General features: G+C 46.6%; 2 long non-coding RNA genes across 2 annotated transcripts in view; one reads left to right on the forward strand and one right to left on the reverse strand.

Annotated features, from left to right (window-relative positions):
- LOC143443743 (uncharacterized) overlaps window positions 1-27285 on the reverse strand; it is a 44191-nt gene that overhangs the window by 5433 nt on the left and 11473 nt on the right. The gene's annotated exons all lie outside the window — the stretch shown is intronic.
- On the forward strand, window positions 13911-26738 carry LOC143443742 (uncharacterized). Its single transcript, XR_013113006.1, has 5 exons — window positions 13911-14370; window positions 15363-15482; window positions 16134-16284; window positions 25867-26066; window positions 26646-26738. It is a non-coding gene; the product is annotated as an uncharacterized LOC143443742 (long non-coding RNA).

A 27285-nucleotide genomic window follows, 5' to 3' on the forward strand; every position in this document is an offset into this window, starting at 1 on the left:
ACACCTGGGAGGCAGAGGCAGAGGCAGAGGCAGGCAGAACTCTGTGAGTTCAAGGCCAGTCTGGTCTACAAAGTGAGTTCCAGGACAGCCAGGGCTACACAGAGATACTGTGTTCAGAAAGAAAAAAAAAGGGGGGGGGGTTTCCTTTAAATTTTATGTGTTGGAAACTTAATCCCAACTGATGTTAATTATATTTGGGAATTAGGATTAGATGAAGTCATGAGGATAGGGCCCACATTGTAATTAGTGGGTTTATAAGAAGGGGAAGAGTCTGAATACCAAAGGACAGCTCAGTCTCATCATGTGACAGTCTTTGTCATGTGATGACCTATGAGGAAGGCCCTCACCAAATGCCAAGCAAATGCTGGCATCATGTTATTGGATGTAAGCTGAGTAAATCTCTGGTCTTTATCAATTGTGGGGCCTGTGAGATTCTGTTATAGCAAAAGAAAACAGGTCGAGACAACGTTTGTATCCTTATACGAGTGCCTTGGTGTCCCAGCACATATGTGCTTGTCAGAGGACACTGCAGAGTTTGTCTCTCCTTCCTGCTCATGGTTTCTGGGACTCAAATTCAGGTCATCAGACTTGGCGGCAAGCACCTCTCCCTACTGAATGTCTTGGTGGCCCTGACTTTAATTGTATGTAGTAATCTGGCATTTTAGAGCACCTGAATTTATTGAAACAATTTCCTGCAGCTAGATAGGTGATTGGCTAGATTGATCCTTCAGTACTTGCAGACTTATGTATATATTTCATGCAAACATGTATGTTTTCTGAGGCTTGTGAGCAGCCAACATCAATTCAGCCAGAGCCTGAAGGTAGAGCTGCCATGTTCTTCATCCACCATTCCTGCATCAAGCAAGCTCTTCCAGGTCACAGGGAACAATGTGACTCCTCTCTACCATGCACCTCCCGCCTCCTGTCAGAACTAGACATATTGGTATCTTCTACAAAAACAGCCATCTGGAAATGCACAGAGAGCCTCTGAAGAGGACTCCTGTCCTAGTTGGTGACAGGGCAGGCTGAGCAGGTGTCCCTCAGGCACTGAACATGAGGCTTATGAGTGTCTTCTGGGCCTAGGACAAGAACAGGCACAGAGACACACCCACGGGTAAAGACCTGCAAGTAAAATCACCAGGGTGTCCCGAAACTGAGAGAAGGGGTGTTTTCCAGTGTCCCATCCAGAACCACCCTCCTGGCTCTAAGGAGTTTAGCCCGGAAGGTGAACGTGTAGCCTTCTGGAACAAAGGGCAGGTAGGAAGCCCAGCCCTGTCCTTGCTTCCTTGTGACAAGAGTTTTTGCCCCCATCATTTTCTGATGCTGCTTCCCCATCTGAAGACAAGAATATGGATGCCTGCTCCAAAATGTTGCTGTGAATAATAAATGGGGGGGGGGGCTTTGGAGAGATGTAATATGCACACACAGCGGTATGCAGTGTGTGCATAGCTGTGAATGTGGCCTGACACAGAATAATAAAATCACTTCAACATTAAACAACATTTCTTTAAACTTCATCGAGTGCTTCTCAAATATGAACTTTGTAGATAACCAAGAAGAAAAAACCTGGACAACCCCTGGGAGTATAGGAGAGAGAATGTTGGTTCAAGTAAGGCTAAATCTACCAGACCCCACCCCACCCCCACCTTCACCCCCATAATCTCCCCCCCCCCCCCCCCCCCCCCGAGCTGACAGAACCTCTCAAGCCACTGGTACCTGTCCTAGCACACACTACCCCTCTGGCTGGCAAGCTCCTTGAGGGTCTGGATAACGACTTAATGCCATCGTGCCCTCTGAGCCTGGCACGGGGTGGTACTCCAACCGTGACTGATTCTGCTGACTTGTGAGAGTGTTCTCTCCTTGCAGATCCAGCACAGCCAGTTTGGACCAGTGCAGGGAGCAAGCAGCTGGGCCAGCAGCTAAGCTCCCCTCCCCCATGGCAGCCTTGCCAAGCACTTCTCCCTGGAGAACACTGCGCCAGTTGCCAGCCTCAGGAGAGCCTCTGCCTGCAGGTTAGAAGATCATCCCCAGGGTAGCCGGAGAACTGTCCCGGACATTCTCAGTGCTGACGGAACGCAGAGGCTCTCTCAGAACCATAACTCCTTCTGCCGCTTGTACTCCTAGGATGACCCAAGTCCCACACCCTGGCTTTTCTGTCCAATGCACCTGCTGACATATCTGTGCCACAAAACACAGGCCTGATGGCTCAGCAGTCACCAAGACAGCTTCATATGAATGGAGAGAGGTTGGCTGCCAGATCAGCTTGGAGCAGGAAGCTCCCGGGAATTGGCCATATGCTTAGAATCCCAGGTGCCACAGGCAGAGATTTGGGGTGGGTTTTATTCCTTTGGCATTCTCCTGGGGCATTGTCTAGCCACATTAACAGCTGGGATCCAGTACACACCACCTGTGATCTACAGACAAAAATCTTAACAAGTATTAACTCATTTAATCAAAGCCCACTGACACAGGTAGCATTCATCTCTGCGTGTTACAGTGCAGAGAACTCAAAGCACAGCAGTTTGTTCAAGGCTACACAGCCCCTAATAGGCAGGTACGCTGAGTTTAATCAGAAGATGGGCACACAAAACCATATCATTTCTATGTATTTTATTTAATTCTTATTTTATTTTTTGGTTTTTGAGACACGGTCTTTCTGTGTAGCCCTGGTTGCCCTAGAACTCACTGTGGCGACAAAGCTGAACCGATATTGCAGAGATCCATCTGGCTCTGCTTCCCAAGCGCTGAGATCAAAGGCATGCACTGCTACACCTGGCTTTATTTATTTGTTTTTTAATTTTGGGGTGCAGGGTGCTTTTTGAGACAGGGCCTTTCTCATGTTTCATATCTCACAGTGGCTCCACACACTAATGTCCTGTGGTCTTGTTTTGGAGATTGAAAGACTAAAGCTCAGGTTAAATATGTTCAGGTCTTAGTTAACAGCTAGAGGGTAACACACCAGGTCTGCATGGCCCCACCCCACTCCAACAAGCAGAGTAAACTATAAAGCCACAGGAAAACGCTCAGGGGGCTTAGGGAAGGCCAACGCATGGCCACACACACTGGGAAGGGCAAATCAAACCAGCTGGAAGTGACATTCAGGACACAGAGGCAGGAGGCCCAGGTGCCAACCCTCCAATTCCTGCCTTTTTGCTACCTTAGACAAACTGGGCATTTGATTGAAGTCTAGTGGTGGTAAATCTAGACACTCTGAGAGCAGAGGCTTGCCATGCTGGAGAATGGGCCTGACTGCAGACAGGCTCAAATGGGAATCCCAAAGGTTGTCTAACTCTCCCCACTCACATCCTCAGACATCCCATTTTTTTGTTTGTCTTGTTCTTTCCTCCCTCCTCCTCCTCCTCCTCCTTATTCTCTTCATCCTTTTTCTTCTCCCTCCCTCCCCCTCTCCCTCCCTCTCTCCCTCCCTCCCTCCCTCCCTCCCTCCCTCCCTCCCTTCTTCCTCTCCCTTCTTTTCTTCCTCCTCCTCTTCCTCCTCCTCTCCCCCTAGGGTTTTCTGCTCAGCTTCAAGCTGTCTTCAGCTCACCACTACAGTTTTAGAGCTGGGAACACGTGGACTCTGTTAAAGGTCTGCCTTGCATGTGTAATGCCCTAGGTTCAACCTCCAGTATTGCAAAAGTGAAAAGTAAAAAATAGTAATTGAAAGATGGCTATAATCTCAGAATCACAGACCTGGAAGGAGCCTTCGAGATGGCTCAGTGCCCCCTGTCTGCTCTAAGGCTACAGGAAGCAACAGTAACCCCTTCTCTGCTGTTCCGTCATCTTTTCTCCTTGCCTAAGGGAGGCTTACCCTTGTGAATGGAGCTGACTGATTGGCTGGGGCACAAAGATCTTGGCATCTACTTGGAACCACACAACAGTGGCGGCAGTATAGACACTGCCCCCTGAAAAGCTGCTCGTCCACCTTACTGAGAGCATCAGAGAGGAGGAGGCTAGGGAGGGACTTGAGGCCTAGACAAGCTGCAGGCCTCACTGGGAGGCCACACTGAAGGCAGGCCTCAAAGGTTGCAACCGACTCCTTGACTATAACTAGTCACACAGCTTGGCATCCCCAGGCTTTCTCTCCACCATGTAGCTGCCTGTGTGGCTTCCACAGAGAAGAACAAACAAGTGATGAGTGTAAAATAATTACACTTTTGACTGATCTTTCTCTTCCTTGGCAGGGCCTTGCTGGTCACCCTGCTTTCTTTCGGATTAGGCAAGGGAAATGGGTACAGATCTCAGGGACTCATCCCATGCCAGCTGTGCCTAAGGCCCAAAGTTCCCTGGATGAAGAGTCTGCTTCAGCACCAGTGGGCACCTCAGGACACCAGTAATCTCAGACCCACACCAGTCATTTCTTAATAGAACTTAACAGCACACGGTAATTACATGTCCACTAAGTGTCAGGTGTGCTGATGACCACTCTGAACATGACCTAATGAGCTGGGTGTGTTATTATCCCATCCCACAGAGCAGGGCATCACACTGTAAAAGATTAGATCACTGACCCAAGGTTCCCCACCAAATGATGAATTCCACAAGACTACCTGATTACTGGTACCTCCCAGGAACCCAACAATGTAAAACACCGGGGAGATATTCAGTAGTCCTTAGTCAGGATGCTGCTCACAGATAGAGGGCTTTCCTGGCATGTGACAGGCCTGGGCTGGATGAGGTGCTAAAAGGCAAAGCAGAAAGGAGTTCACTCTCTAGAAGGAGGACTATCTATGAGGAAGCAGAAAGGCTTCATCCTGCAGGGCAGCCAGAGGAGCCAGGGTCATCCATGGCAATTTGAGCCTTCCTTCTCTCTGATCGTGTATCCTGCTGCGTGTTCTGAATGGGAACTGTCTAGTTACTCCGTGGGTGTGTGCACTGGTTGCTAATTCCGGAAGACTTGTTAATCCTGGGCAGAATCATGACCAAGGCTGGTGAGTCACACGCCCCATGTGGAACACATCGGCTGTCAGGATGAACCAGAAGTTGCTCCCTTTGCTCCAAAGGGCTTCCCCCCCCTTCTGAGTTCTTCTGGGGAGGAAGGTCAAGATCACAGCAGGCCTCTGGATCCCTTCACTCTGTAAACCTGCAGACTATACAGGTTCTTCTGGTGGCCTCCTGGAGAGGTCAGTCCCTCCCCACAGAATGCCACTGGGTTCCTGGAAGTGGTGGGCAATACCCACTTGACCTCTCTGGGCAGCTATACAAAAAGCTGCCACCAGGAAACTAGTTAGCTTCTAACAAAGGATGCACCTTAGCTTGCCCTCAGAGAGAACTTAGACAGTAAGGTCCCCCAGAGAGAGGAAACACACTGATTTAAAGCCACACAAAGGTGCAAAAAGGAAGCAGAGTTAAAGAGGGAAATGGAGGTAGCCTGGCCTCCAATACGGACTTTCAAGTATTTAAAACACAACCATGGACTTCCATTCACACCATAGGCTACTCCGTTCCTTTGATTGGCCATGTGAGGTAGCTAATAACATCCTGCTTCGGCCATTTTCAACTCTAACAAAGGAGCTACATAGAGCCAAGGAAAAAAGAGAAAACTCCAATCAGGTCACTGTGCCTGTTAACGACAATTCTGACAAGCATGGTGGTGATGCTAAATAAAGTGGTGAACCTTAGTAGAGATTCTCACTCTTCAGATTGAGGGGGTCACCACTGCAGGGCTCCTTTTCCAGAGGGAAGAGAAGGGTGAGAGTATTCAGAAGTGTGGGAAGTCCATTGGGTGAACGGCTCAAGGACATTCCAAACAGTAATTTCCCAGCCCCAGGTTCCCCCATACTGGCATTGCTTTAGACCCAACTGGACAAAACTGGTGTAAGATTAGAGAAACATGCTTTAAACAAACAAACAAACAAACAAACAAACAAAACAAAAAAAGCAAAACCTTGAAGGTTGACCAGATGGCTCAGTGGGTAAAGGCACCTGCCACCAAGTCTGTTGATCTGAGTTTACTCTCTAGGATCATAATATATGGCAGAAAGAGAGAACCAGCTCCTGCAAGTTGTCCTCAGTAATAAACATGTGGTAACTTTTGTTTTTAATAGTCCTGATCAAGTAGACTTCAAATAACCAAGGACTGTGATGGGGGCGGGTCTGCTTCGAGCCACCAGCCCCACTGAGAACAGCGTCTGACAAAATGGTCTCAAAACGAAAGGGATTTGGACTAAGAATTCTGAAAAGTGGAGAAAGCAGGTAAGCAAAACATCTCTTCAAGAGTTAAGACTTTTGGTTTTTTTAAGTTAATTTTTATTTTAGTGTATGTTCATTGTACAAAATGAACATGGGTCTTATAATGACTTTTCCAATCCTATCTTTCACGGTGACCATATCCTTCCCCCATTATCTTTCTCCTCCCACTAACCTTTCTCTTCCCAACTAGGCCCCCTCATTGACTAGGATGGTTTTTGAGACACAGCCTAACTTGATGCAGAGAGGCAGGGAGAGCCCTCCCTGTTTAAAGTGTGCTTCCAAATGAGCATCTTCAGCTGCTCTTGAGGTGTGGTCCAAGGCACACTCAGAGGTCTGAACTCATCTATGCATAAGAATCTCCTTGGCAACGAAGTTCTCAGATTCAACACCTAAACCCAACAGACAACTAGCACTGGCCTTCAGAACGTTGCAGAGTTTTGCTAGCGTTTGATCAACCTCCCCTTGTAAGAAGCTCCTCCTCTACCTTCTGCAGAGGGTCCTCATACCAAGAAGACTGAGTCACACTGGTGTTGCTCTCGAGCAGTGGTATGAACAACAGATACTAGATACTTGTTTTCTCATAGGCCTGGAAAGGGAGTCTGGTTAGTTTTGTCAACTTGAAATTAGTTAGAGTCATCTGGGAAGAGGAACCTCAACTGGAAAATCCCTCTATCAGATTGCCTATAGGGCATTTTCTTAATTAATGATTGATGTGGAACAGCTCATTGTGAGCAGTGTCATCCCTGGGCAGACAGTCCTGAGTGGTATAAGAAAGCAACATTCTTCCATGACTGCTATCTTGGTTCCCGTCTCCAGGTTGCTACCTTAAGTTCCCATCCTGACTCTCCTCAATGATGGGTTGTGACGTACATGTAGAAGCCAAATAAACCCCTTCTTTTTCAAGTTTCTTCTGGCCAGAATGTTCTAACATAGCAATATAAAGCGAGCTAAGACAAGGTGCCAGCAGATCCAGTTTTTTTGAAGGGCTTTCTAATTTATTATTGGTAGTTAACTTCTTATAATGCCTTCCGGGGACTGTCCTCACGTGCACCCATGGGGTATGACAGAGCAAGCTCTGGTCTACCTCCATATACAAGTACCAGTCTGATCATTGGAGGACTACCTCAGACCCATGTAGCCGTTCTTAAACATCATGCTTTGGAGTAGAACTTTAGTGTGTGTGTGTGTGTGTGTGTGTGTGTGTGTCTGTGTGTGTGTCTGTGTGTGTGGTGTGTGTCTCTGTGTGTGTGTCTGTGTGTGTATGTCTGTGTGTGTGAGTGTATGTCTGTGTGTATCTCTCTCTCTCTCTCAGTGTGTGTGTGTGTGTGTGTGTGTGTGTGTTTGAAAAGGGGCCCACAGAACCCAGACTAGTCTCAACCCTACTATCTATCTGAGAAAGACTTTGAACTCCTGACCTGTCTGCCAAGTGCTGGGATTACAGGCATGCACCACCATGTCTCAGTCTGAACATGTGTATTTTAGGGCACATAAGCATTCACTTCCTAGTGATGAAGTAACAGACTTCAGAGAGTCAATTTTATAACCCGTATTCCTTTCTTCAGATCTTACATTCTTGGTTGATTTAGTTTGAAGATACTAGATTACACATCTGCCATATGACTTTCATTGGAAAAATGTATATTTATTTCTAATAAGATACACAAAGGCACCAAGAGACTTAAGAAGAGATTCTGTTGGGGTCTAACTTGGTGAACCACTGAGTTTATTGGAGTTACTTACAGAAGCATGGTGACTGAAGGGCAGCTATACTGAGGGGTCTGCACATCCCTCAATCCATTGAGTCCCCCTCCCCTTCTCCCTCCAGGAGGTTGTGCTAATGGGCCCAATCTCACCAGGGTCTCCTGAGCTTATCCCAGCTGCTTTGATTCAAGGTGGCAGTGGTCATGTCCTGCCCAGAGGGAATAGCTACACAGCAATTCTATGCAAATGAAAGCATTTTAATTGTGATATATATACATATACATATATATCTCACATACATACACTGTGGCAATGCAGTGCATGGGTCTCTAAGGCCCCTTTATGCCACCATTTCTGATAGGCTGGTCCATGGTCAGGTCAGAGAGTAGCACACTGAGAATCCCTAGTCAGGAAAAGCAGTTTCAATCAAAGGCTCCAGTGTTGGAATGACATGGTTTAAACATGCTTTTAAGGGCTTTCCCACCCAGGACATTTCCAAACTTGGTTTCCTCATTTACAGAATAAAGTGGCTGGAGAGATAGTTTGAACAGTAGAGCAATTGTTGTGGAAACACAAGGACCTGAGTTCAAGCCTCAGGAAGTCAGGGCAGGAACTCACACAAGGCAGGAACCTGGGGACAGGAGCTGATGCAGAGACCATACAGGGGTGCTACTTACTGGCTTGGTCTTCATGGCTTGCTCAGCCTGCTTTCTTATAGAACCCAGGACCACCAGCCTAGGGATGGCACCACCCACAATGGACAGGACACTCCCCCATTAATTGTTACTTAAGAAAATGCCCCATGCTGGATCTTATGGAGGCATTTTCTCAACTGAGGCTCTCTCCTTTGGGATAACTCTAGTTTTCGCCAAGTAAACACAAGACTAGCCAGCACAGCTTCTCTCCACAACTTCCTCTCACCTTCTTGAGATTAAAGAATCTCTTCTTAGCTAGGCATGTCGGTACACATCATTAATCTCAGCACTCCAGATGCAGAAGCAGGTGGATCTCTATGAGTTCGAAGACAGCTACTTACACAGAGTAAGCTCCAAGCCAGCCAGGGCTGCATAGCGAGACCTTGTTTCAAAACACACAGAAGTGTCATCTTTGAACAATCGCAGGATGCAGTCAACAGTGGGCATAGAAACTCCTGGGTCGCTTCCCTAACCACTGGCCCAAGGAAATCCCCAAGGGTTCTGAACTCCTGATAGAACTTACAAGGAAAGGTAGGCTTTACATTTTAGAAGGCTAAGAGTTTCCTCTACCCTCTGGCCCTCAGTGCCCCACCCTAGCAAGCACTGATCTTTGTTTGAACTTTGGAGGTTACCCACTGCCTACTTCCCCTGATGTGATTCTTCAACCCTGAGCACACATACACTGTATTACCCCGGTTGAGGAATCTGTGGTGGCGTCTACAGATGGCAGCAGCAAGAACACATCTGCATAAGATGTGTTGAAAGTGTGCACGTGTGTGTGTGTGTGTGTGTGTGTGTGTGTGTGTGTGTGTGTTCTTTCCCTGTCTTGTGCCTTAGTACTCCATCTGGGTCTAGCCTGTTAGATAGTTCTACTTACTAGATTAATTCTTCACACTCAGTTCTCTGACAAACATGGCAGTCTTCTCCAGAAATCATCTCACAAACACACCCTTACCAATTTTCTAGGCATCCCTCAGTCCGGTGAAGTTGACCACCACACATATCATGCATTGTTCTCCAAAGGCGGTCAACCTTCATTTCCACTTATTTTCTACACCATCCTTTGAGTCAGGGTCTGGTGTATCTCAGGCTGGCCTTGGACTTGTCATATAGCCACAAGTGACCTTGAACTTATTTTGTGTAACCCTGGATGGCCCAAAATGTGCTTTGTAGACCAGGTTGGCTTTGAACTCACAGATATCCACCTGCTTCTGCTTCCAAAATGCTGTAACTACTGGAGTTTGATGTTTGAACTTTGATCCCCATGCCTCCATCTCCTAAATGCTGGGATTACAGACATATGCTCCCATACCTCGTTTATGCAACGGCAGGGATGGAACTCAGGGTGAGCAAGCACGCAGCCTCTGAGTCCCAGCTCCAGCTCCAGCTCCAGCCTCTCCTTTCAGCTTTTGTTTCTGCTGTCAACCTTGCTGTTTCAAACTGTGCCTTAAAACAAGCCCAGACTTCAGGAGTGAGTCACCTGTACTTTCCCAGAATGGAATGGTGCATCTGTGTTAGTCATGTGACTCATGGTCTCAGAGTTGTCTGTCCTCCATGGCAGGGATGGGCAAGATGGGCAGCTCGGTCTGCGACAGTGTGAGTGTGTGGTTCGAGCTCCCCACATTGGGGCAGGAAGGAGAACAGGACAGAGCTAGGGACCAAGCTGTAATTTCCAAAGGCCCTCTCCCGGGTGACAGCTTCTTCCAGCAAGTCTCCCAAGAACTGCCAGATGGGGACCAAATATTCAAAGCACAATGGGAGAAGGAGCAGGTACTTCAGATTCAACCCATATTACTATTATACCTACCCTGTCTCTGTGGTCCTGACTGTCTCTAGTGACATCAAAACCTGCTGTGCTCTGTGATGGCTGCCTGGCTTGTCAACTTGACTACATCTGAAATTGAGTATAACCCAAATAACTGGACATACCTTTTAGGAAGTTTTTGGTGTTTTTGGGTTTTTTTGTTTGTTTTGTTTTTTGTTTTTGTTTTTTTTTTTTTTTTTTTGTTTTGTTTTGTTTTTTTGAGACAGGGTTTCTCTGTACAGCCTTGGCTGTCCTGGAATATGATCTGTAGACTAGGGTAACCTCACTCAGAACTCGGAGATTCACCTGCTTCCCAAGGGCTAAAGATGTGTGCCACCAACCCAGCTAAGAGATTTCTTTTTCTTTATTAAATCATCTGAAGTGGGGAAACCCATTTCTAATCTGGATCTTTGAAGTGAGAAGATAAACCTTTCATCCATGTCTTTTGAGGTGGGACGATTCATCTTTAACTGGAACCACGCCTGCTGGCAGTCTCTATACAGGACATAGATGAAGGAAGCGCTTGTTCTCTGCCTGCTTCTTCTCATCCTCAATAGCAAATCAATCCCTTCACTGGCATTAACCACTTCTTCAGGATTTAGGTGATTTTGGTCTTTACCAAAGACCAGCTAAGACATCCAGCCTTGTGGACTGAAAAACTACGGGATTCTTGGACCTTCTGTTCATAGGCAGCCATTGTTGGATTAGCTGAACCAAAGCCTATAAGTAATTCTAATAAATCCTCTGTGTGTGTGTGTGTGTGTGTGTGTGTGTGTTCATTCTATAAGTTCTGTTGCTCTAGAGAGCCCTGACTAATACATCTTCCCTCTATGGAAGGCTCACATCCCTAAAGCCCTCTACCTCATCCCCTACATCTGCTGTTCCTAAACCACATTGAATGTCTTAGTCTGTTGAGAAAGAAAGGCCTGGGATCCAGCTTCAGTTCTAGTTAGTCACTCAGTTATCTCTTTCAGAAAGCGTTCCATGCCCCTCCGAAGCAAGATGAGGAACCCTCAGTGTACTAATGTTCTCTCTCTCTCATTTCTAGATTTTGCTGAGTTCCAAGAGGGCTGAGGATATGCATTATTAATTTCTTTGTCCTTAGCACTGAATTAGTATAAGAAATAACAAGCATATTAAAACAGGAAGGAAGAAAGGAAGGGAAAGAAATCGGGAAGAAAAAAAATCCAAGCATGATGGTGCATGTCTATAATTCCAGGACCCAGGAGTCTGAGGCAGAAAGATTAGGAGTTCAAAGTTAGCCAACCACACAGACAGACAGACAGACAGACAGACACACACACACACACACACACAGAGAGAGAGAGAGAGAGAGAGAGAGAGAGAGAGAGAGAGAGAGAGAGAGAGAGGAATGAGAATCCTGTGGATATAACAGCATGTTGAATCTAGTTTTGTAGGCCTCCCGATGGCTCTGAACAGTGTCTCTCAAATCCATTCTCCTCTGTGTTTGATCTTCCAGCTTCCCTTCCCTAGTATTAATATAAAAATAGGATGCATTTATATGTGCTAAGTCACCATGACGGCTCTTGGAGCCCTGGGCTGTCAGCAAGCTTGTAAATGTCTCTACTGACAGCAAGGCATAAAACCATCACCAATACAAACATTGGTCTTTTTCCTGGTCCCAGATACACGCTCCGTTCCATGGCCAAGGCCACTCACTTCTTGTGAACATAAGCTGTCCACTGCAGCCAAACATTTCCCCAGACACACCTTCAAAGAAGAGAACTAAAAAGTTCTTGGCAATTAACTCCCCGATGTGGTCTCTTATGGTCATCTCCACAAATGGAGAGTAACAGAGCCCAGAAAAATGAGAGAAGAACAAGAAATCCAGATAGCCAAGCAATTATCTGTGGTGCGTGCATGAATAAAAACTCCACAGCGAAACTCCCTAGCAATGTTTTGCTCAGATTAATAATTAAATGGCTGTGTGTATTTTGACTAGAAGCCAACAGCTGGGCAAGGAGAGGTAACAGGGAAACAGGGTGCCGAGGTCAGCCAGGAATGAGAATCAGCCAGGCTTCTGTGCAGAAAACCCAGGGCTTTGTGCATGAATTCTCTCCAGTGCTTCAACTTTTTGCTTTTGAGAAAGTTTTTTGTTGTTGTTGTTGGTTTGTTTGTTTGTTTGTTTGTTTGTTTTTGTCTAGACTGACCTCAAACCCATGATCCTCCTGCATCAGCTTACAGTTGTGTACACAACATTCAGTTAGCTTCTCAAAAATGTTTAGCTCACCATTTGACCCGGACCTGAAGTTTGAACCAATGCTGGTTGTGTCTGGAGGGCAGAGACTAAAGTTCTAAGTCCTGCTGCTGAGTCCTCGCCCCTTGGTGGAGCACACCCATTTTTATGGCCCACCCTCTCAACAGCACGTTTCTTCCTCTTGATTTATTTTGTGTTCAGAAATGTTATTGCTGTGTGTAGAATCTTGTGGGAGTCAACTCTTAGGGTGACTGGAGAAAAAGACAATCCAGTGTGGGTTCCTATTTAGACAATGCCAGATGTCCATCTTGTCTCAGAGACATCTGGTGGAGCCCAGGAAGGAAGACAGCATCTGTGGTTTATGTTAACTGTCAGCTTGACAAGACCTAGAGTCACTTACTTTTTTTTTTTTTTTTTTTTTTTTTTGAGACAGGGTTTTTCTGTGTAGCCCTGGCTGTCCTGAAATTCACCATGTACACCAAACTGTCAGACTCACAGACTTCTGCCTGCCTCTGCCTTTGGCACGCTGGAATTAAAGCTGTGTGCCACCATGCCCAGCAATCTTAGTTACTTCTGCTGTTACTGTGATGAAACCTCAGGACCAAAGGCAACTTATGCAATGCAGACTTGATTTTTGACTCTCGGTTCCAGAGGGCAAGAGCCCATCACGGTGGGGAGCCATGGCAGTCAGCGGTCGGCATCTGGAGCACGAGCAGAGACCTTACATCGTCATTCAAAAACAGGAATCAGAGAGCAGAGTGGACATGGGTGAGGTTTGAAACTCTCAAAGCCCACCCCTAATGTCATACCCCCCCCCACCCCAGTGAGACCGTTCTTCCTGAACCTCTCCAAAACAGCTCTACCAACTGGGGACCAAGTATTAAAATACTAGAGCCTATGGTGTGGGGGCGGGGTGGGGGTGACATATCTTATTCAAACCACCAGAATCACCTTCGAGTCAAGTCGTCTGGGCATGTCTGTGCAGAGGGTTCTAGATTAGCTCACCTGAGGTGAGTGATATACCTGACTGCTGGAGTAAACAGACACCCATCCGTCTCCTGACTGCAGCTGCGAAGTGACCAGCTGCCTCCCTCACCGTGGTGGACTGCAGCTTCAAGGCATGAGCCAAAACAAACACTTCTCTCCTCAAACTGCTCTTGTTGGTGTTTGGTCACAGCAAGGGGAAAGGTAACTAATACAGTCTCCTTCAGTGAAATGCACTCTACATCAGGAAACACCACCGTCCTCAGATCAAAGGACGGGGAGCCTCTCTGAGACCAGGCTTCTTCCCTTCCTGCCTATCTTCTGCCATCCATATTTAAATTTAAAAAAAATTTTTTTTTGATTCAGGGTCTTATGTAACCCAGGCAAAGAACAACCTTTCTATATAGCAGAAGATGACCTTGAACTTCTGACCTTCCTGTCTGTAGTTCCCAGTTCCTGAGATTACAAGTGTGTGTGCTACCATAGTTGTCCCCTTCTATCCTCTTTTACTGACCACCTTCATGTTAGGTTCGAGAACAGGGAACACAAAACAACAACAACAAACACTAGACAAAGCCAAGTACTGGGTAATAAAGCTAATTAATAACCAGCAAGTTCCGTAGCCTAGCTTCTGCACCTGCGTTAGTAGCAGGGCCTTGGGGGAGGAAGCTGCAGCTAGCAGCTTATGCTGCTAAATCCGTAATAATGTGAGCCTCAAAGCATCTTCACTGCTGTGTTCTCTAATAACAGAGGAGAAATATATCCTGACTAAATCCGAGGTAAGGGTATTGATTGGATTTGTGTGTGTGTGTGTGTGTGTATGTGTGTGTGACAGCCTTTGGCTATTAGCCGACACCAGCTTTAGCTCACTTGGTAGCTGAGGCTAGCTCCTGGTAGCTGAGGCTGGCTTCAAACTTGAGATCCTCCTGTTTCAGTTTCCAAATGATCATATTACAGATTCCAAGTCTGGTTTTGACTGATTTTTTTGTTTGGAAAACACAAAAAATCTTTTCGAAGACATTGCTGAATGTTACAGGAACATGTCACATGGTCTGAGAATAGGTAAGCTGAGGAAGCTATTGTCGGTTTTCAAAGCATAATAAAGGAGATAGGTAAGAGAATTCTTCATTTTCAAGAGATGTGTGTTCACATGTTTTAATTGACTTATATGGAAATAGTTCAGAAAAATAGATGTATATGATAAGATGTAAGCAATCAGACCATCAAGTGAGGTATAGGAGTGTCATCCTCGCAGTTCTTTTGACTGTACATCTGAAAGTTTTCATGATGAGAAAAATGTCCTGTGCAGGATACCTCACTCACATCTATAATCCCAGAACTTGGAAGGTTGAAGAATGGGGTAGCCTGGGCTGTGTAGCAAGACTCTGCTCCAACAACTAGACCAAACCAAAATGATCCATTCTCTGTACTCCCAGCCGGCATACAAAAGCCTTTAATGAACAAGGCCTTCTATGTGTTGCTAGGCAGATAAAGGATTGCAGATACTTGTCATAGGCGATGCTGAGTGAGAATATGCATTCGCTCCTCCAGTCGTCATGGCAACACAGCCACACATATGGGCTTTTCTTTACAGAAACTGAAGCCTGGTAAGGTGAAGAAGTTTATCCCAAGTCACACTCTGGGAGCTAGCAGGGCCAGACCCTGTCAGGCTTTGATCTGGCTCTGTATTGCCTGCCCTTAACTGCTACGCTTTGTTTATAGCTGCTCAGTAAACCTTGAAAGTTAATGTCTGGTTAAATCCTTGTGACAGAGTCCATTGTGGTGAAGGGCAATCTGTCCACCTGTGAACATAAACAACCATCATGAAGCCTTTCTGCTGAGGCAGGGAGAAGAGAGCCCTGGTAGCTGCCAGGGGGGAAAAAGGCCTTGGGTGAGTGAGGGCAGAAATATGGGAAGAGCATGTAAGGAGGGAGGGAATGGGCTCTGCCCTGTGGGCCCACAGCTGTCAGGGCAAATGAAGTTGTACGGCAGAGAGTTCTGAGCCAGCAGCAGGCAGAAGGGCTTTTCTGTTGTTAGCAGGAAGGTTGCGTCTGCCAGGGCTGTTCCCCACGATGAAGTCACAGCTGACAGGTCTCAAGGCATTTCTTCCCACCAGAGGCAGCAGGCACAGAAAGACAGCTCCACATTGCCACCACCAGTGGCCTGAGCAGCTCTCTTCATCTTCAGGAGACTAGTCTCAGGTAAAAGGAAATCCTCGGTTCAGTGCACAGAAGACTCTCGGGATAGGCCTGTATGAACCAAAGCTGTGTGTTTGTTAAGAGTTGTGTGAGCACAGGCGTTCGAGGAGACTAGGGTGTGCCTGACAGCTCTGAGAAAGACACTCTTCACTGTCTTCACTGTAGCTGTGAAGTCTCTTCTTGGTGGTGTTCAAAACTGCAACCTCCAAAGGGCCGCTTAGGAACCCAAGTGGGGACACAGGGTGGATCCCGAGGGAACCAGGCAGGATTTTAGTGGATAAGGTTGGGGGTCACAGGAAGGCAGGCTATCTCCACTGTAAGTGAGGTCATTAATCTGTTTCTAGAACACATCCGGGAAAGCAAGGAGGCCTTTCCAGGGTCTTCATTGTTATTGCCACAAAAACTATCCATATATGGAAGGACACTGTCTGTCTCTATGCTGGGACCTTCGCAGAAAATCTTGATACTTGTGTGGAAATTCTGACTTCTCTGTTGGTAAGGATTCAACCAGATTCTGGGTGAGCGAGTTCTTTCCCTTCCCATGTCCCCTTAATTTTCTTTTCTTCATCATCTTTGTGGTTTTTTTTTTTTTTTAAAGATAGGGTCTCACTCTTGGTCCTTGACTGACCTGGAGTCTACTATGTGCATCAGGCCTAAACTCACAGAAATCCTCCTGGTTCTGCCTTCTGTGTGTGTGTGTGTGTGTGTGTGTGTGTGTGTGTGTGTGTGTATCTTATTACCTTTTTAAAAGATTTACTAATTTTTATTTTATATGTATGAGTGTTTGTCTGCATGTATGTTGTGTATATCACATGTGTGCCTGGTCCCTGAAGAGGCCAAACAAGGGCACTGGATCCTCTGGAACTGGAGTTACAGACAGCTGTAAACCACCGTGTGGGTGCTGGGAACCAAACCCAGGTCCTTTGCAGGAACAGGAAGTGCTCTTAACCCGCTGAGCCATCTCTCTAGCTCACCTTTCAGTGTCTTATTCCCATGTGTTTTATACACACCGATGGTTGTACATTTTCATGCATGTACACACTGCGTTTTGATCATCTTCACTCTGTTACCCCGCTTTCTTTTCCTACTCGTCAATGTTCCCCACCTTCCTACACCATCTCATTCATATGATGCTGAATGGATGTCTCCTCATCATTCAGGAGACACAATGCATCTTAAGAAAGTGGGCTGTGATGAGCTGTCCAGACCACCTCTCCTGGTTTCCTTTACTACCTGAGCAGAGAGAGCATAGAGCAGGGTGTGCCTAGCCAGTTGGCTTTTCATCCAAGACCTTACTTGGCCTCTGCTCTGGCCTCTTGATGAACCAGCCCATGCACAGGGCCAAGCTCAAGCCCCTGCCGGTTGGAAGGTTCACCCTGTAATCACCAGGGTCAAGCTTTGCTCTGCTATGTAAGAAGTGGAGAGATTGTGTAAGAGTCAGAAAGACGTGACCACTCCCAGCAAGTCCCCCAGGGACTGGGCATTAGAGCAGAAGTCACCCCTCAGTGGCCTTTTCCTCACAGCCCAGCTTCTCCTGTGAGAACAGTGTTTTCTCACAAACCCTTTGGGACGTGGGCTGATCTGCTAAGTGGCATTCCTGGGCACTTGTGCAGCAGGTTGAGCGTCTCCTCATGCAGAACTGGATTCTTGCTCCTTTGAGCAACTGTTCATGCCACCAGATTTCAAGTATTTCCAGAAAACTCACTGGCTTGCTACAATTACAGACCTTCCCCAGTTGCTACAGCGCAGAAAGAGTGCCAGGGAAGCTGGTCTCAGAAGAGAAAAAGTGTGGCTGTTTGTGGTGCCAGATGTTTGTGATCTCAGTTCTAGGGAGGCAGAGGCAGGAGGATTGGGTGTGAGGCCATCTAAGGGCTACATGGATAGACCCTGCCTCAAAACCAAATAAAAAGTCAAAGTCAACCATGACTCCTACTATATAGACTCCATCCTTACAGAGACAAAAAGCCATTTCAACCACAGGAAATGTCAGCCATTTTATCAGTCCTAAAATAGAAAGTGCTTCATGGCGACAGAGGGGGAAGAGTAATGGGAAAGTGTTTGCTAAAATAAATGGCTTCAAGGGACATTTTTCATAAAGGTCTCCCTGGCCTCACTTCTACCTTCAGTCTTGCTTGACATCAGCTACTGCTATCATATCCTTGTTTAAAAGTCTCTGCCCCTTCTCCCCAACCAACCCACTGTCCTCCCTTAACTAACGCATTATCCTCCCAACTAACCCACTGTCCTCCCAACTAACCTGCTGTCCTCCCAACTAACCCACTACCTCCCCTCTAGTCTCCTTTCCTTGGACTTCTCTGAGCATCGAGATTCCCTCCTCCCCATGATCAGTCTCTCTGGAAGCACCTTCCTCTCCTCTCTTGCCTATACTAATTCTGGACACCGCTCAGCCTCCAGGATGAAGGTACACTGAATATGACCCACAGGGCACAGCTGATCTCTGTCCTTCCCACTTGGCTCAGACTTATCTGCTACTGCACGCACTGTCACCAGACTTCCCTGAACTCTCCCCCATTTGATCCCTGCAGCATCCGTCCTTGGCCTTCGGTGGCTGTTCCTTCGGTGTAGGACTCTGTGGTTGCTAACCTTCATTGTCAACTTGGCTAGATCTAGAGCCACCATGGGAGCACACCTCTGGGTGTGTCTGAGGGTAGTTTTCATTTTCAGAGATGTTTAATTGAGGAAGGAAGACCCACCCTGATTATGGGAGGCACATATTATGAGCACATTCTATGAGCTGGGGTCCTGGCCTGAAACGAAAGGTCCTGCTGCGGAGACTTCCCCTCCAGCCCTTCAGTGTGGCCCTTACCCTCAAATTGTAAGTGGGGTGACATTCATTCACTTCATTACACTACTTGTGTTAGAACAGTGAAAATGGGAATAGATGTAGACTCTGTATCATCTTCAATGTAGATGCTGTATCATCTTCAGTGCAGACTCTGTATCTATCTTCAGTGCAGACTCTGTATCTATCTTCAGTGAAGATGCTGTATCATCTTCAGTGCAGACTTTGTATCTTCAGTGAAGACTCTGTATCTTCAGTGCAGACTCTGTATCTTCAGTGCAGTATATTTAGAGTTTGCTACATCCCCACCCATGCTCATCCCACCTGCTGCTTCCCTGCACAGACATATGGAGTGATCACCATTTGTTGGAGGGGCCCTGATCTGTCCCTAATGCCTGCTGTCTAACTATCTTGACCTGAGTACTCATCTTGTTCTCTGGTCTTCACATAGTGCCTGGCACCCAGCAGATGCCGTGTAGTTAGAACTTAGCACTCTGAAAGGCCAGACTCACATTCTCCCTTTCCAAATACCTACTACTTTGGAATCAAGTTGCCCATGAAACTTCTGTCTCACTAGATTAAAAGACATATATTTTCTAGGGTTTAAAATTTTTGCTGAAGTAAGTTAAGCTGCCTCCCTCCTCCCATTAGCCTTTGGTGGCTTAGGTGTTGTTGACTAATTAATTAATTTGTCATTAATTAGTTATTGACATCGAAATAATCAAGATGTCAATATTAATTGTTTTCAAATTTCTTAGTTTACAGAAAAATAAAAACAAAAACCTAAAGACTTACTTCATTTGTACCCTCTAAGAGGCCTGAGTCCTTATAAGATGAGCCTGGTACATTTGGGAGATGCAGGGACATAATGGCCTGTGGACTGAAAGGCCCTGGCATTGTGCCCTGGCTTCTTTCCTCATTGCCCATTCTTCTGCTTGGCCTCCTCATCCTCACATGCCAGGCTCCATCTCCCTCTTGCATGTGTTCAGAGGCAATCCCACGATTATACATTGAGGCCCTCTCGGGTTCTCAGGGGAACAAACCCTCTGGGCTGACTCTTTGCTATTGGGTGTGTGGTAGTGTTAATAGCTTGAGAGAACCATCAAGGAGATGATGGGCCCCTGGACATGCCCATGGAGAAGGGCTTCTGGGCCCATGGAGGATTAGCTTTAGTCTATTGATGTGGGAAGACCATTCCCTGAACAGAGGATGCTGGGATGTATAAAATGGAAAAAGCCCACTGAGCACAATGGTTCATCCCTAGGTTCCTGACTGTGGCTGTGCTGTGAGGACCATTTCACGCCCCTGCTGCTGTATGATCTCTGCCATGATGTGCAGAACACCTAAACTTCGAACCAGAATACACTGTTCTCCTTTAGTGACTTTTCCAGGGTATCATCTTAGAGCAACAGGAAAAGAAACCAAGACACAGGGATACTCATCAAGAAGCCCATGGTTCTACCCACTGTGACTTGATTGCCCTAAGGGGAAACATATATACATTGGGTCTTTCAACACAACATTGGAGAACCACATCCTAACATCAGCTTTCCCATCTTCCTCATTCCCTACTCCCCACCCCCAATCCATCAAGACTTCAGGAATTCTAAAATGCAGGTTTACAAAAGGGAAAAGATATGTAAAGGACCCTCCTTGGTCATCTGCTGCTTTACTGTCAGCTATCTGAAGTGTCTATCTGCCTGGAGGCCTTTGTTAGGAAGACTGTTTGCCAAGCAGAGTCCCCAGCACCCAGGTAGAAAGGCACATTCAAAATGGCCCTGGGGTTGGAGCTACCAGCAAAACAGATGGTGCCTTCAAATGTCAACTCTCTCTTCATGTCTAGTCCCAAGACCATTCTTTCACAAACTATCCCTTAAGACCTTGGCAGGAGGCCAAAGACTTTTGCTTCCAGTAGGAAAGAGGCTGGATTCACGTCATTCTGACATACATAAAGGCTCTCAAAGCCTCCGCAGCTGCATCCTTTAATCCTTGCTAAGGGTCAGTTAGCTGGAAATCTAAATCCACTCATCATCACAGAGTCAAGAAATGAGCAGGTGGTAGGACATAAAAGCAAGGTCAGGGATTTGTTACTGGAGAGATGGGAGGGAGGCCAGTGCGAGAAATCCACTGTTAGGAGCACCCAAACCCACCTCAGGATGGTCAAACAGCTAACAGCAATTGGAGGTTTCAGCAGCAAGCATTGAGGCTCAGGTTGATGGTCTCTAGGCCTGGTGGCAGGAGGTGAAATGTCTTGTCTTGGAACAGGAATACTGAGTCTAGACTGGGCTTGGCTCAAGCAGAGTACAAGAAAGCACATTGGGAACCTGGAATTGGGACCTGAAGTTAAACCATACTGAAGAACTGAAAATCTACCTCAGCTACAGAGTTAAGGCCTCTCCTCTTCCCGATTGGATCTGAGGTCTGCCCTAGACATGGGCAGATCTCATTGCAGGTTCTAGATGAACTCAAGGACTTACTACCTCTCTCCACTCCATGTGCCTGCTCAGGGGTGGTGCTCACTAAACACCGACCAGGTACTACCCTGCTCAGCTCTCTAGTTTATGTTCCCCAAGAAGTTGATGTGTGTGTGTGTGTGTGTGTGTGTGTGTGTGTGTGTGTGTGTGTGTGTTACACTGGCCTCTGTGTTCAGAAGGGCCCCATGGTTTTTGCGGTTGCCATCTTGAAGTTTCTAATCATCTTAATCTTGGGATTTTAATTTTGTGTTGAGCTCCACTCGTTAGGGAACTGGCTTGCTTGTGCTTCTCTGTTGTCCGTAAGATTTGTCTCAGTTCCCTCTCCCTAGCGCTCCCTCTCTTACCCACAGGAATCCACCTTTTATAATCTTGGTAAATTCTTGACATTCTTAGGAGTTAAGAGAGTGTATGGGTCAACTCTGGCTCTTAAGGGTCTCTGGTTCTAATCTATTTCTCCTGGAGCTTCGTAGGAATCCTTTTTCAGAAGTGAGGGCTCAGATACTCACTCCACCCCTGGCCCTCAAATCCGAATGTTGATTTCAATCCTAATCTCCAGCTCCAGCTCCAGGCAGTTTAAGGAAGAGATAAAGACTGTGAAGGCTGAAGCAGGTTGTCAGCAAAGAGGGAGTGGCTTAGAAAGAGCATCCGGAAGCCGGAGAGGCAGCTTGGTGGTTAAGAGTATCCACTGCTCTTGCACCCACATGGTGGCTCACACACATCTGGAATATCAGTTCCAAGGATCCAACACGTTCTTGTAAACCTCCCCTGGCACCAGGCACAAATACATACATCAGGCAAAATACTCATACACATAAAATAATTTTAAAAAGCGCTTCCATAGTTTACATTAAACAAGTCTCAACAGGCACATGAGCAGGGTGGTGGCTCACATCTGTAACCTCAGCTCTTGGGAGGTCGATGCAGGAGGATTGCTATGAGTTCAATGAAAGGTAACAAATATGACAGAGGCAGAACTTCTGCTGGGAACCCTTCTACCAGTGTGGAGACAAGCCAGCCTCCTTGAGAACAAAAGGCTCCAGTTGTGTGAGACCCCAGATATGTATGAAGCCCTCCTATATCACCTGGTCCACCCAACCAAACCAGTTCAGGCTAGAACCCTCCGCCTAACCCACAGAGTCATGAATGTCAGGAAACTTTACTGTCATGGTCTTAATGTCTGTGTCCACCCCCCCCTCCCCTTCCTCTGATCTCTGTGTTGAAATCCCTCTTGCCATGGTAGAATTAGGCAGCGAGATCTTTGGAGCTTAATTGGATTGAGTGAGGTTGTGGGAGCAGACTCCCGGAATGGGATGGGTATCCTTATAAAACAGGCCCAAGCAAGTTATCCTTGCCTTCCAGCAGGTGAAGACATGGCATCTATGAAGCAGAAAGTGCACACCAGACACTAAAGCTGACAGCATGAGGACTCGAGACCATTCTATTTCTAGAAATACCCAGACACTGGCATAGTAACTTGAGCCCAGTTAATTAGCTGTTTTTTTTTTTTTTTTTAATTTTCAAATATTTATCTTGTGTCTGATTTTTATGTATGCATGTTTGCCTCTGTGTGTGTTTGGGCACGTGTGGGGCCAGAAAAGGATGTGCTGGGTCTGGGATTCCACCATGATCCTCCTGGCATGGGTGCTAGAGACAGAAGGCAGTGAGTGCTCTTGATGGGGCATCCATCTCCCCAGCCTTGGTTAGCTATTTGAATGAACAACCTTTGGGATGAAAGTGGGCTGAGGCACCATCCTGGGATGAAGGGTCTCTTACGAACTGGCTCCCACATACAAATGGGTAGGGCCCATGGCAATGAGTTCATGGTTATAAGCCAGCTGGAAGAGCACTGTGGAAAAATGAAAGTGCTGCACTTCAAAATGATAAAATTGGGATTGAAAGATCAGTCAGTAGTTAAGTACACCGAAGGTTCTTCCATAGGACCAAGGTTCAATTCCCAGCACCCACACTGTGGCTCACAACCATCTGTGCAGGGGATCAACCATCAGTTCCAGAGGATCTGATATCTGACGTCCTCTGCTGGCCTTGGAGGGTACCAGCTACACAAGTGGTACACAGATATATATATATATATATATATATATATATATATATATATATATAAATAAAAATACCCATATGCTTAAAATAACAAAATAAATTTGAAAATAAAATAAATGTTTGAATTTTTTCCAAAAAACAAGTGCTAAAGGTGAAGTGAGTGTTGCCAGCGAGTGCGGGGGCAGAGAGTGAGCAGGGGTCAGGGGTCAGGGGTTAGAGTGTAGGGGCAGAGAGTGAGCAGGGGTCAGGGGTCAGGGGTTAGAGTGTAGGGGCAGAGAGTGAGCAGGGGTCAGGGGTCAGGGGTTAGAGTGTAGGGGCAGAGAGTGAGCAGGGGTCAGGGGTCAGGGGTTAGAGTGTAGGGGCAGAGAGTGAGGAGGGGTCAGGGGTCAGAGTGTTGGGGCAGAATGTGCAGGGGTCAGGGGTCAAAGCATGTTGCCAGCAGAGTATGGGAGCAGAGAGTATGCAAGGATCAAAGCAGAGAACTGTTCCTTAGGCCTGGAACGTCAATTTGTCTTCGAGGAACAAACTGTAATGGTGAATAACCAGAGAGGAGCAGAGCCAGGGCTTCCCAGACAGGAAGGATGTGCATACCACGTACGAGAAGTTGGCCAGAACTCTGACTGGACCAGAGTATAGGATCTGAGGAAGAGAGCAACAAGAGATGAAGCCGGGGTCATGGAGGCCAGGCTGTAAAAGCTGGAAAGCAGAAGTCGGAATTGCCAAATTTAGAAAGTAGGGAGATGGCTCAGTGAGTAATATCACTTGCTGTTCTTGCAGAGGGCCTGGGGTTGATTCCTAGCACCTCCATGACGGTTCACAACCGCCTGTAACTCCAGCTCTGAGGAGTTAAGTGCTGTCTTCTGGCCTCAACAGCCACCAGGCATATATGTGGTGCATAGATATACATACAGGCAAAACATTTGTAGACGTAAAATAAGTCTAGCACTCCTGGATTTAATATTAGATGAAGATACGAACTACTTAGCAATATATGGGACATTTTTATACCTAGAATTTTTGCTATCTGAAATTAAAATTTAGGTGTAAGCTAAAATTTATCTGGCAGCTCTTGAAAAACTCAAGTGGTCCAGGGAGCTGGGAGACAGGCTGAGTCTAACCCAACAGAGAAGCGGGGACCATTAGATTTGGATGTGGAATGTCCCCCAGAGCCTCATGAGTTTGAGCACATGGTCCCCAGATAGCAGTGCTATCTATCTTGGCAGGTTGTAGAACCTTTAGAAGGTGGGGTCTCACTGGAGGAAGTAGTTCCCAGGAGGCTGTCTTGGGGTCTATATACCAAGCCAGGCTCCCTCTACACTCTGCTTCCTGACCACTGGCCCAGCAACACTGGCTGCATCATGTTCTGCCTGTCTCAGCCGCAAGGGCCCTGCCTCGATTACAATGAAAGACTGTTGCCCCTCAAACCATGAGCCAGGATGATTCCTTCCTCTCTTGGTCCAGTTTTGTTTGTTTAAGACAAGGTCTCCTGCAGCCACACTGGCCTCAAACATGCAACAGAGTTGAAAATGACCTTGGGTTGACCCCAGGCCTCACCCTCCTGAATGTGAGGATTTACAGGCATGTGTCATCATGCCCACCCCTTCAGGTGCTTCTTGTCAGGTATCTGGTCACAGCACTAAGAGAAGTAACTAGTAAATACATGGCAGAACATGCAAACACTTGTTCTGCTTAAAGATAATAATAGCCTCAGGGCTGGAAGGGTGGCTCCGCAGCTAAGAATACTGCCTGCTCTTCCAGAGGACCTGGTTTCAGTTCCCCATGCCCACATATTGGCTCATAACCATCTGTAACTCCAGTCCCAGGGGATCCAACACACTCTTCTGGCCTCTAGGTTCACCAGGGGCACAGACCTACATGTAGGCAACACACTCTCACATATAAACTTTAAAACAAACAAAACAAAGCAAAACAAAAGAACAACAAAACCAGCCCCCAGCTTTGCTCATGAAGATGCAGGTGAAATATTTTCTACTTTTCCATTTATCGGGAGAAGTTGGAATTTTGTATTATTGATCCTAATTGTGTAATATTGCTGAGTGTTTCCTTATTTTTAAAACACTGTGTTGGCCAAATAAAACCATGTTTGTATTTAGCCTGAGGACTCCTGGTTTCCAATCTTTGTTTTAGCAGTCAAACATGCCTGGGTGAAATTTAATTTTTAAATACAGTAATACATGCCTGTAGAAAAAGCAAACACCCAGGGACCAAGGTGAACAAGAAAGCTTTCTTCCTCTTGTCTTCCTGTATGCTGGGTAGCTCCTGTCATGTGAACACACATGCTAAGGATCTTGAAATGTGTTCTATAATCTGGAGGATGGAGTAAATCTCTAAACTGAACATTCAAGAGTCTCTTGTGGACTTTGCATGTTTGGGTGCATATGTGTAGCTATGTGTATACAGAAATACATACACATGTTAGAATTTGAATTGTGTTGAAGGCTTGGGTCTCAGCTGATGATACTATTTTGGGAAGCAGTGGAAACCTTAGGAGCAGGATGTACCTGGAAGAAATAGGTCACGAAGGGGTGTGCCTTTGGGGGTGTGCCTTTGGGGGTGTGCCTTTGGGGGTGTGCCTTTGGGGGTGTGCCTTTGGGGGTGTGCCTTTGAGGGTGTGCCTTTGGAGTGTGCCTTTGGGGGTGTGCCTTTGGGGGTGTGCCTTTGGGGGTGTGCCTTTGAGGGTGTCTTGTCCTTGGCCCCCTCTTTTCCCTTTCCCTACTTCAGGCAGACACCAGGTGAGCAGCCCTGCTCCAGCACACCCTGCCTAAACTCCAGGATGGTCTTCACCTCCAGGATGGTCTTTACTGTGGAAAAATAAGAAACATCCAACACTTGTCTTAAGAGTCTGACAGAAACCGTGGGGTGGTCTCAAAACAGAATCCCATCCCGAATTGTTAGTCATTACGGAGATTTCAAAATCATAGGTGAGTGAAGGAAACACATAAAACGAAATTATCACCTCTAGGGCCAAGCATAATGATACATATCTTCAATCCCATGGGACAGATGCAGGAGAATACCAGTGAGTTCGAGGCTAGTCTGGTTTCTGTGCAGTTCCAGGCCAGCCTCAGCTACACAGTAAGATCCTGTCTCAAACCAACCAACCAAACAACAAACAGAAAGTCATTGTTGCTTTAATTCTCTAATCTAAATATAAAAACACACAGACATATAATCCGTGTAATTACATATAATCCCAACTTTGTGGGAGGTTGAAGAAAGAGGAGTGGGCTCAAGGCTAGTCCAGGCTTCAAAGTGTACTGGCTGGTTTTGTGTGTTAACATGACACAAGCTGAAGTTATCACAGAGAAAGGAGCTTCGGTTGAGGAAATGCCTCCATGAGACCCAGCTGTAAGGCATTTTCTCAATTAGTGATCAAGGGAGGAGGGCCCCTTGTGGGTGGTGCCATCCCTGGACTGGTAGTCTTGGGTTCTATAAGAGAGCAAGCTGAGCAAGCCAGGGGAAGCAAGCCAGTAAGTAACATCCCTCCATGGCCTCTGCAGCAGCTCCTGATTCCTGACCTGCTTGAGTTTCAGTCCTGACTTCCTTTGGTGATGAACAGCAATGTGGAAATGTAAGCTGAATAAACCCTTTCCTCCCCAACTTGCTTCTTGGTCATGATGTTTATGCAGGAATAGAAACCCTAAGACACAAAGGGATACCACAATGCAATAAGGCAATAGAAACTCACCTAACTGACAGTTGGTTTCCTGTCTCTGCTATAACAAAATCAGCCCTTGCATGGTAGCTTGAAATACACAGCATTGTGACCTGGAATTCTTGAGCCAGAAGTCAGCCGTGGGCCAGCTAGGCTGTCATTGTTTTAGGAACCCTAGGGGAGGACCCTTGCTTTTGAACACTCAAGAGGCAGCCTGGACTTTTTGGATCTTGACCACAGCTATGGTTTCAATGTCACCTGGAAGCTTGTGTGTTAGATGCTTAGTCTGAGTCCCACAGCACTAAGAGGTGGGTCTCTGAGAGATAATTATGTTATGAGGCTCTGTCCTTGGGAATATGTTGATGAAGCCGCCTTGGGAGTCGGTTAATTCTTAAGAGATCTTCCTTTGCCTCGTGTTCTCGATATGTTCTTTCTCTCATGTGACATTCCCCACTGTGGCAATGAGACAGCAAGAAACCCCTTGC

Source organism: Arvicanthis niloticus, chromosome 10 (genome assembly GCF_011762505.2).
Source record: "Arvicanthis niloticus isolate mArvNil1 chromosome 10, mArvNil1.pat.X, whole genome shotgun sequence".
Taxonomy (NCBI): domain Eukaryota; kingdom Metazoa; phylum Chordata; class Mammalia; order Rodentia; family Muridae; genus Arvicanthis; species Arvicanthis niloticus.